Below are 12208 nucleotides of genomic sequence, written 5' to 3' on the forward strand. Positions count from 1 at the left end.
AGATTATTTCATTCAAGCCCAGCCTTATGTGTGCTTAGTTGCTAAAATGGTACGATTTCAGGATATCTGGACAAGCTCTGCTATCCAAAAACTATACCCAACCTGTTTGCCACTGCCTAAAATGCCTTCATCAGCAGAAAAACCTGCCATTGTGTAACAGAAAAGGCATAAACATGCAAACACTCCCAGGAGATACAGCTTATTAACTGAAAATCAATAACAATAAATATCAGAGTCATTGTACAAAGGAATGTTGAGAAGGGCAGGAGAGGATGAAGCAGAGAGCAGGTGGCCACAGGACACATTAATCATCAGAAGATACAGAACTGCCAGCCCAGGACATTGGGAGATTGGGGGACCCGGGGGGTGGGGTGTGGATGATGGAAGCCCTGCTGACTTCTACACAGTTTTGCCCTGATGTTTTTCTATTTTTTTTAAAGATTTTATTCATTTATTTGACAGAGAGAGAGACACAGTGAGAGAGGGAACACAAGCAGCAGGAGTGGGAGAGGGAGAAGCAAGGCTTCCCGCCGAGCACGGAGCCCAATGTGGGGCTCGATCCCAGGACCCTGGAACCGTGACCTGAGTTGAAGGCAAACGCTTAATGACTGAGCCACCCAGGTGCCCCAAGCCCTGATGTTTTTCAGTGAATACAGAAGTGTTTTTGCTCACTTATTACCGTCACTAACAATAATTTCTAACCCAATTCACCTCACTGCCCTGAGATCAGTTTTAAGGCCCCTCAAACCTAGGTATTCTTACTGTGATTAGTTAGGCCTTTTTCACAGGTACCTTTATATTGTTCACAAAAGGCTGGGTAGTAATGAAGAGCAGATGTTCAAACCCTGGTTCTGCTTAAAGTGAGTGAGCTAGGTAAGTGACACAGCTCAATGGGCCAAGGCTCTGTCATCCCATTGATAAAATGAAGATATAAATACTCTTGACCTCGGGTCTTGGTTTAGGTTCCCCCAGTAGAAGCTGGGGCAAAGACATGAGGATAGGAAGTTTCTTTGGGAGGTGATCTGAAAGCAGGAACGAGGAGCAGGGAGAATGACGCAGAGGAGGAGGAGACAACAACGTAAGGGTGCCTTACTGAGGCTGCCACTGCAGACAATTGGGACTTGACTCAGGACCTCCAGAGGTGTCGTCTCCTACAGAGTGGATGTCTGCGTCATTTACCTAATAACCACTGAACACCCTTGTTGAGGGTTGCTGAGGGAATCCCTGAATGTGAGGATGACTTCAACTCAGAAATCCGAAAGACTGAAGGCACCTGCTAAGGTGGTAGGCTATCAGTGAAGGATGAGACTAGAATCAGAGGAAGGCTCAGGAGGGTGACCCGGAGTTCCAGAGATGTCTGCTGTACCTCTCAAGCGCGTGTGGAGACTTGAACTGAATAAGTGCACACACAGTGCTTACCTCTAATACATAGTTTGGGTTGAATAAAAGTCAGTTATTATTTTTAATGTTATGACTCCTTTTTATATTCTAAACTTATTAGCAGTAATAACTAATAGCTATGAATTAAATAATAATTACTAATTAAAAAGTAATTGTCATTAGTCATTTAGTTATAAATTATCTTTTCTGTGTCTACTCTTCTATGATGCCCCACACAGTATACGTTCAGATACATGCTAATCAGTATTTTTTTAAATAAGCAATTTAATGATAATATTTGGTTATAAACCACAATGCTTCTCACAACAGTTAGCTTAAGAAATAATGTTGAATTGCCCTGAATGAGACTGTAACCTCATTAAGGAAAGAATCTAAGTCTTTGCATACTGTGTTTTCTCTCTTCCCAGGGCCCTAATCTTGAGCTCATCACACTTCTAAGCACTCAATAAATGTTGATGGACTTACTTGGTTCTCTTCGTTGAAGCTGCCCCAAGGCAAAGCAGTTAACAAGCCAGGGAGTTCAAGCAGTTGCATGTTTTTGTGTCTCATGAAAACATCAATAACTAGCTATTAATACTGCGTGGAGCAGCTTGTGCCCAGAGTCTTTCAAGGGTTCGAACCACAAAAATAATCACATAATTGATCACTTCCCAAAATGCATTCTGGATGGTAATTTTAGTTCAGTTAAAAAATACATAGGAAGGTAATTGTAGCCTTTGGCTTCTGGCTCATGTTTCTCAGAAATTATTTAAGATCAGAGGAAGAAGTCTTTATGCTTCTTAGGTAGATTGGCTCTCTACTGATTACCTACTGGTTCAGCTGAAAGTCCATCTTATTTTTGTTTTATTATCACACAGAGATACTCTTAGGATCTCTTCATTTTCTCAGTGAGGAAAGTGAGTCACAGAGAGACTAAACAACTTGCTTTAAGATTGCACAATTGTAGGCTGACTCCAGAGCCCATGCTCCTAACCACAATGTTCTGCTGTCTCATTGCTTGTCACAGTGGGCATCCTAAGAGATGCCAGGGTATATGGCACAGCCCCTGCTTCCTGTGAGCTTATAGCCTCGTGTGAGGAGGACAGTAAGCAAACAGGCATCTTCAACACAATGGGTTCACTGGTTGTTTGGACTTCATCCTAAAAGTAACTACAATGACTTATTTTTGTAGTTTTGTAGATTTGTATGTGTCTCTGGATGCAGAGAGATGACAGACTGGGGGAGGGGGGAGGGGTAACAGGACAAAGAGATGGAAAGACTAATTAGGAAGCTCTAATATAGTCCACACAAGAGATGGCAGTTGCTAGAACAAGGATGGAGACAATGGAGACCAAAAGAACTGTATTTGAGAGATAATTATGTGGCAAAAATGTCAGGGCTTGTGAAATGATGGATTCAAACTCAAAGTCCTTGGCAGAAGCTTCCCATCAGCCAGTTCTGAGTCATGTGCTCAAGCCAAGGCTGCTGGGCATGGGGAGAAGGAAGTTCCAGTTCCCTTCAGCTTCTGCAATAAGATACAGGGCACTCTTTCCCCCCAAGGGCTCACACACTCAGGAACACCAATAAGAAAGGAATTCAGATTATGGGTGGCCAGAAAAGAAGCAAATGTCCACTATAGAGTGACAAGGAAGGAGCCAAAGAGGATGACTCTCTTATCTGAGCAAACAAGAGGATTGTGGTATCATTATTGAGACAGGAGGAGAAGCAGGATTAGAAGACAGAGGAAGAAAAGAGTTCAGTGCTAGGCATGAGGCTTGAGAGATACACTATTTGAATGAGTTCACTAGTGGTTGAATTAATGATAGGAAGAATAAATGTATATAAATGTATATAGGCTTGGAGAGTTAGCCCAAAGATACTGATTTAGAACCATCAGCACACAGATGGGAACTCAAGCCAAAGGAGCAAATGAAATCACTCAAGAAAGAATGAAGGCAGAAGAGCACTTAGGATCTATTAACTATTAGCCATTAAGCATTTCTTAATGTGATTCATGGATCATTCTGCATTGGAACCAACTGGAGATTGGACCAAATAACTTACATTTTTAACCAAGTACTTCCAGGTGATTTTTATGCATTCTAAAATCTAAGAACAACTAACTGTAGGAACTGGGGAGAAATACCTTGACATAGCCCCAGAAGTCTTTACAGACCAGATGCTCTAATGTCCAGGAGAAAGAAGCATAAATGTGTGCAAGTAGCTAAGAACGTGTTCTTGTGCAAAGAGTACCAGAGAAGGATACAGAAGTCCTGGGTTGATACCTGGTCCCATCACTTGATGGTTTTACAATCTACATAACTATTGCTAATTACCTTGAGGTGAGAGACTTGAGGAGGTAGGCTATAGTCTATCTCATTGATGTTTTAAAAGGATTAAATATATGTGATAGTTAACTTTTAAAATTATTAAAATTGCTTTATGTGTTTAGAAAATGCAAAAGGAATGATGACCAACTTGGGAATTTCCTATTGGCTTCCCTCAGAAAGTAAATACCCATGTCAAGCAAACAGTGAATTCATATTTTCTGTGTGTGTTTGGCTGTCCATGAGTGTGTGTATCTTTAACTATAATCACTAAAGAACAGATATAGACAACTAAAACCATGGGCTTTCCACAAGACATCACTAAGCATCAGAAAAGGCATTAAGAAAAGGGGAAGCTTGGGGCGCCTGGGTGGCTCAGTCGTTAAGCGTCTGCCTTTGGCTCGGGTCATGGTCCCAGGGTCCTGGGATCGAGCCCCGCATCGAGCCCCGCATCGAGCCCCGCATCGGGCTCCCTGCTCTGCGGGAAGCCTGCTTCTCCCTCTCCCACTCCCCCTGCTTGTGTTCCCTCTCTCTCTGTGTCTCTCTCTGTCAAATAAATAAAAAATCTTTAAAAAAAAAAAAAGAAAAGGGGAAGCTTAACCTACATCTCTGAGCAATAAGATCATATTCAATCTGTCATTTATTGTTGCCACTGTTACATGTAGTCAACAATTTCTTTTATCACAAGTTACATAGAAATGACACCTGGATAATCACGTTGCCTGTAATAATATTATGTGAAATGGGAGAATGATCTAATAGCTTGAGAGCTAGCCTATGATTTGAGAGAATAGTTTGTAATTATAGGTCTGCTGACAAATCAGGGCTGTCAGGTAAATCAACATTTTGCCACCTCAGGTCTCCATCTTGTACAGTTGAATTCCAACATTTAATTTCCAAAATCATAAACTAGGCTGGCAGTAGGTAAGCACATAGAATCTGGAAGAGAAACACCTAATTCTAATCGAGGCCCTATCAGCAAAAAGCAAATTCCTGCTCACCTCAGTCCTCAATACTCTTTGCTCCCAGCGGTTCTCTCCTCCTTAACTGACACACAGAGTTAGACTTGCAGATGGTTTAGTAGTCACCCATTACCCAAAATATTATCTCCAGATAAAATATTATCTCCAGTGTGGCAGATCTTCTCTGCCACATTGGACTTCCTCCCCTCACTTGCTCCTGAGCTTCAGATCCTGAATTACCTCAATGGGTACATGTATTACAGGTCCTAGCGTCTCCCATTTTGATCTAATCAATAACAACTGATAGGCTATACTTCACTGTATCTTACATCAGGTTCAGAGTCTATTTCATTCCACGCAGAAGGTTCACAAATGAGTCATAATTTCTATAGAATATATCTCTCTTTTTGAACTTGCAGGAAAACATGGACAATGACATTAGCAGAAACAAACAAAGAAAAACTTATTTATCTGAGATTTTGACATAACACTCTTGAATCTCTTGAATTTGGAAATTTGCACTGCAGTCTCCTAATACAATCTGGAAATCACCACATTTCATTGTCAGTTAATATTTTCTTAAAAAATGTGCCCTGTTTTTAACTTTTCTACAAAGATAAGTGTTTCAGGTACACAGTTTGGGAGCCATTAATAATTATAAATAAATAAAATCTTTGAACTCTATATTTTTATTGTTACTGTTAATAGACGGCTTTTATGTATCCCTGTGAATTTCTTCCCTGCCTTCTATGAAATGGTTTCATTCCTCAAAAACTACTGTTATTAGCACCTCTTTACTCCTAATAAAGTCTTTTAATGTGACAAATGTCACCCTTCCAGATTTCTAAACTTCCTAAAAATGTGATACTACCTCTTAGCCCAAATCATTATTACTCATTTTGTGTTAATAGAGATCACTACTACAGCAATTAACACAAAACTGGCTGACCATGAAGCACATGGGCCATGCCCTTTCATGATAAGACTTGCCCACAACTGCAATGGGATGTCACAGAAATAGCATCAGACTTTGGATTCTGTCAGATGTACATTGAATTCCATCAACACACTTATTAGCTGTATGACATGGATCTGCTTTTGCTTCTCTGAGACTCAGTCATCTCATTTTTAAAGTGTGAAGATTATATATATATACATATATGCATATGTATATATATATATATAATATATGTGTATATATAATATCTTCCCAAGATTATAGTGAGAATTAAGTATGTTCTTAAAATTTCTAGAACTGAATCTGTTAGAAAGGCATTAAATATGTATTGGTTTTCTACTCTTTCTCTTAGTTCTCTCTCACACCAGAATATATACTTTGAAACCTTTGGCTTCACTTAAAAAAAGAAAAAGAAAAAGAAAAGAAGAGAAAAGGAAAGAAAGAAAAGGAAAGGGAAAGAAAGAAAAAAAAGAAAGAAAGAAAGAAAGAAAGAAAGAAAGAAAGAAAGAAAGAAAGAAAGAAAGAAAGAGAACAAGGAAAAGAAAAACAGAAAAGAAAACTTTTGGCTCCACTTGGAACTAATCTCCTTATACACACCATCATTATTATCTGTCTTCCTTTTCAAATGTTCTTTGAGTTCCACTCCTGCATCCTAGAAGGATAGAGAAGAATTACCCCCTGTGCATTTGGGTTTTGTGTTTAGCAAGAAGTAGAGATGCTAGCTAGCTGTTTCTGCTGCCTCTAGGGGCCCTTGGCCACTTCACTCTTCACAAGTCTCCTTCTACATCATAGTTTATTTCAAAAACTGAAACAATCACTTTATATTATAGGTAATTCTAATGTCGAAAAGTTTATTGCTATGCATTGCATTTTAATGGAACATTTGACAAATGGGTTGTCTTCTACTATGACCAGTACTGTAATGCTTACTTTGAGTAAAGATGTACCACTACTACTAATACTAATAATAACAATAATAATGAAACAAACCTCAAACTTGCAAAAACAGGTAAATGTGGGTTATGTAGGATGACGGGAATTTATTTGTAGACAAAATATGCATTGAATGGTTTCTACAGCAAAATCTCCTAGAATCTCTGAAATAGATAATTTCTAAAATTTTCAGTTTACACACACCTTTCAAGGAATACATCCATTGCTTTCCTATGCTTTTATGTATAGATACTACCAAAATCTTTTCATAAATGTACTGCTCTGGAAAACTAGGAAATCATTCTGTATTTGTTTTTAAGTTATGAAAATTATTCCTGTGTTTCCTTACACTGATTCTATCTCTTCTAATTTGAAAAGAAGAGCTAGAACAACTCTACGTGGGCAGGTGGAGTATTTGCTACACAGTGTTGAGTAGCACTCTTTAAATGTGTTCTAACGATCACCTGCATCAGAAGCACCTACGGAGCATATTTAAAAAGGAGACCTCATCCCTCCTGACCTGGACCCTAAAGTTTGAGAGGCACCTCTTGATAGATTTGGGCCAGCAAAGCCCCAAAACTTAGTTGAAATATTTATTCTTTTTAAACATTAAGTCTGGAATTTAAGTAAATTCAACTGTTTTTGTAGATCTATAGGTTACATCATCATAGAAAGAATAGCTAGCCTTCTCACAGATGTGAACGAGCTAAAGAAGGAAAAGTCATGCTTTCATTCTCAATCATGCTTTGCCTATTGTATTATGTTAAAATATGTATAATTTTAAAATGTCCTTTTGACTGAAAGACAAACAACTGAAGTGTATTTGAATTTTATGAGTTCTCCACCATATGTGGAACTAGGTAGCCCAGCAACAGAGGGAATAGACTAGCATATATTTATCTAGCCAAAAAAATTTATTGAGTATTTACTCTATGTCACTGACCTAGGCTCTAGCATTACAATAGCAACAGAAAGAAAAATTCACTCATTGACTCTACCAGCTAGTCTAATAGCAGAGATCTACAATAACTAAATAATTATATACACAAGTATAAATTTACAGTTATGATAGGTGCTATGAATTGACCTAGAATTCCTGAGATCCTAACTCTCCAAAGCTGGAGGAAATCCACTGACCGAGTAATTTTCACAACTAGGAATTTATACATGTTATCTCATTTGCTCAAAGGCAGCTAATAAGTCTGCATTGTTTATGAGTTTGTAAGAAACTTCACTGTTCAATGGTAGGGCACTGAGTCAATAAATTACACAATAACTATGGTGGAGATCTCTGTGTCACTAAAAATAATACAGCAGGTAATCGTATAATAAGATCTTTCAAATATATATTATGGGAAAAAAGCAAGGTGCAGAACATGAATATATGAAATGTAATACCATTTATGTTAAATTTAAAAATAAAGGAAGTGTATGTGTGTTTATAGAGTGTCAGAAACAAATTATCTTTCTATTCTTCTATCTTTCTATTCTTCTCTGAAGAAGAATAGAAGTTGTTAATTTTACTTTTTCCTTTGGAATTTTCTGGATTTTATGTGTGTGTGTGTGTGTGTGTGTTATTTACAAAGGCACATATAATTCATCAATAACACATACAGTTTTGAATAAAGATCCATGGGCCCCAATACGGAACCACAAAATCAAAACATTTAGTGACAGCATCCTAATAATTAATAATTTTACAACAACTCTTGTTGGGAACAACAACAAGTACTATGAAAGCTCCCCAGATGATTCCAACAATTGGCTAGACTCAGAACCACCGGTCTAATGTAATGAAGTCTCAACTTTAGGAAAACATTTTACATTCAACTTCATATCTGTTGGAAGCCAAAATATTTCCACAAAGTTCTACAACTACTAGAAAACAAAATGCACACCATGGTAAAAATATCATTAATTATGCTAATTACAGATGTCACAGTCTCTTTCAGAATCTACAGACAGCCTGGGAATGGCATTTCAAAACAAAACAAGATTTTTGTTCTGCTAAAGAAAATTTACTTCAAACTGATGTTAGACTCTAATTCCAGGTCAAATACACTCAGACTTCAAATACATCATCCTTTGGGCTGGTATTGTACAGTATTTATTTGGCTCTACAAGCCTTGATTTATAAGATGTACCAGGGACTCAAAACAGAAAAACTGAGAATGAACTATTTTATATCAAAATCTTAGTACCTTTTGTATTATTACTGTTTTTTAAAGAAAACCTTTTAGTTGTAAAAGCCTGTAGCTAATGCTGCCCCTTTTTCATGTTTTTCCACCTTAAAACATGAATAAACAATCTCTGAAGTGAGTAAACATACGGCTGCTCTAAATAACCAAAATAACCATCTATTTAACTCTAGATCCACCCCTTACTACCTGTAAGACATTAAGTTATGCAAGTTATCAGCATCTCAGTTTCCTCGCCTTTAAAATGGAATAATCATGGAATCAAATTCATAGTGGTATTGTAAGAAGTAAAAATAAAAACAGAGAAACTGCCTGGACAATATCTGGTATATAGTAGTACTCAATAATAGGCTTTAACTAATTCAAAAAGATACATGCACCCCTCTGCTTATTGCAACATTATTTATAATAGTCAATAAATGGAAGCACTCTAAGGGCCCATCGATTGATGAATGGATAAAGAAGATGTGGGATGTGTGTTGGTGCATGCACACATGAATATTATGCAGCCATAAAAAAAAGATGAGATCTTGCCATTTGTGACAACGAGGATAGGCCTAGAGGGTACTATGCTTAGTGAAATAAGTCAGACTGAGAAAAACAAATACCATAGGATTCCACTCATAAGGGAATCTAAAAAAAAAAAAAAAAATGAATAAACAAACAGCAGAACCAGACCTACAAATACTGAGAACAAACTGATGTTCACCAGAGGGGAGAGAGATGGAGGAATAGACAAAATGGGTGAAGAGGAGTGGGAGATATCAGTTCCCAGTTATGGAATGAATAAGTCATGGAAATAAAAGGCACAGCATCTTTGTCTTGAACAAAATTGGGAACATAGTTAATGGTACTGTAAAAGCATTACACGGTGACAGATGGTAGCTACACTTGTGGTGAGCGAAGCATAATGGATACACTTGTGGTGAGCATAGCATAATGGATAGACTTGTCAAATCATTATGTTGTACACTTGAAACTAATGTGTCAACTATACTCAAATTTTAAAATTTACTATAATATAATAATAATAATATTTTATTTCTAACCATACTTCTGAACTCTCAAAATATAAAGTCATAGTCTTAGCAATTAAATCCACAGTTTAGATTTTGACTTAACTTTGAAGCCTGTTGTATTTTTTATTATTTTTATTTAGTATCCTATTCCCCTTGATTCAGGGTTTAATCCAACACATATTAACTCAATGCCAACTCCTTATAAAGCACTTATCTAGGCACAGTGCAAATGAAAAAAGAAGACAAACTTCTCATCTCTAGATTAGAAGAGCAAATGAGAAGTGTGTATGAACTGTCCTTATGTAAGGTGGAAGCCAGTGCCATAAGAGACAAGTATCTGGGAATTCAGAAGAGACAACAGTTAATTCCAGTTGACGGGTGGTGCAGGGCTGGAGGTGGGGGATCCGAGTCACTATCGTGGTGTATGATTCAGGCTAGCTACACAAAAGGCACCACTCAGCAGGGTTCAGCAACAAGGGAAGAATATGACCTCATGGAGTTCTGGCTACACATGCTCCAAAATTTCTTTCCCACTGGTATGCTATTCAAGGTGAAGATTCTCAAAAACAATATGACCAAATATCCATATGCTTAAACATTGGGGTCTTTAGAATTCCTCTTTACCAGACCCCTGAAGACAAAAGCTGAAATAATTTACATTTATGAGCTTATAATTCCATAAAGCTCTATCAGGGAAACAGCATCCCATGGAGTTTTACAGCAAGAGCTCTATAGTCGAATCTTGCCAGATTAGTAATGGAGAAAAGATAACACTGCTACCTAATGACGACTAGGTAGTCATGGAGAGAAAAATCTGTTGGCATCTGCCCAAAGCCCAGTAAGCAGATGGCCTTGGGCACAAAATCCATCATGACGATTTGCACCTCATTGGGATGCTCTGAGCAGTGAAGGGGCCTGAAAAATGCCCTTCTTTGGCTGCCTTTCCTCCTGAGGCATATTGGTGGCACAGGAGGGAGACAACTGCCTGACTCCTGCCAAAGGAAGAAAAGATGGCCTTTAAAATCTAGGCTACTGCAGCCTCCTGGGTAGTCAATCTGGTGCCTTTCAAGCAACCAAAGAGAATCTTAAGGATGTGTGTCTGATTTCCTCTAGGATAGATGATCCCCAACAGGTTCCATTCAAAGCTGGCTCAAGGATAACAAGCCAAGCTCCAAGATGGTGGAGGGGGGTCTAGGTCCTCAGTAGCCAGGGCTAGTATGTAAGGTATATCGTACAATGTTGTTTTACCTATTTTAGGATTCTTAAATTGGTGATGTGTAGTTAACTAAGTGTATTTCTGTTCTCTAAGGATAAGTGCCACTGGATGATTAAGGTTGTTAACTACTTGAAGGGTCAATACCAATAGCAATTTATTTTGTAGATGTTTGCTAATTTAGAATTTTTAAAAGTTAATGAAGATCCCTTTTTTCCTGAAATGTATACTTTTGTAATTTTTATAATACTGCCTAATATTTCAGATACTTTAACCACTTGGCATTAAAACATCTATTACATCACAACAGACACACATGCACACACACTGGTTAGTCTTAATATGCTCTTGAGTAGACTTCTCTGAATCCACAGCAAATAAAATACAATGGCAAACTGCTGGCCTTTATCCTATTAACTGAGTTTCAGTAATAAGGATATCTAACAATTAAATATCACTCTTAAAAAAGATAGCTATTATTCCAATATGAATTATTATTTGCATAAAATTTTGACTACTCTGCACTTTCACATTGGTTTTAAATATAGTTGAGAATTGCCTCCGGAAACCAACAACAAAGTCACAGCCAATGCACCCAAGATCCCTTTGACTTAAGTTATTCTTTAATTACATAGGGTGTGTTGTTTTATATAGACAGATTTTTTTTTTAGAGCAGATAATCTTAATTGCTATTTCAATAACCTTAGGGCCTGAAACAGTTTAACAATAAAGTTTTCTGATTATTCAAGAATCTACCCATAACAATGAGAAAATGACCAGTTTGGAAGAGTGTCTGATCACAATTCTGTTCAAGACAAAGATGCTATAATCAGGTACTGGCTGCAGAAATTGTTATTATTTCAAATTATTTCATAATGGCAAGTACCAGTTGATCCCATAAATATATACCTTTATGAAATATTATGTAACTACTTCAGTTAAAGACTACAATGCCATAAATAAGGAAAACTTTAAAATATATAATTCATTACAACTGAGATAATATCAAACTATCCCAGAGATATAAAGTTATAAGCATGCAAATAAAGTAAATGGTAAGGGATCAGGGTAAGTGGGAGTGAAGTCTAATTGAAAATAAAAAGTAAAAAAAAAAAAGTTTTCATTTTTAAGTGGCTAATTTTCACACGTGGGTGATCCAAAATTGTTCCCCCAGAAAAATCAAGTAAAATTGTTGAATAAGGTACTCTTTTCATTTTC

General features: G+C 37.3%; 1 protein-coding gene across 2 annotated transcripts in view; it reads right to left on the reverse strand.

The window, feature by feature from the left end:
* UNC13C (unc-13 homolog C) overlaps positions 1 to 12208 on the reverse strand; it is a 564880-nt gene that overhangs the window by 533322 nt on the left and 19350 nt on the right. The window lies entirely within an intron of this gene.

Source organism: Mirounga angustirostris, unplaced genomic scaffold (genome assembly GCF_029215605.1).
Source record: "Mirounga angustirostris isolate CCGP_5_RB_7025 unplaced genomic scaffold, mMirAng1.0.hap1 SCAF_9, whole genome shotgun sequence".
Lineage (NCBI taxonomy): Eukaryota > Metazoa > Chordata > Mammalia > Carnivora > Phocidae > Mirounga > Mirounga angustirostris.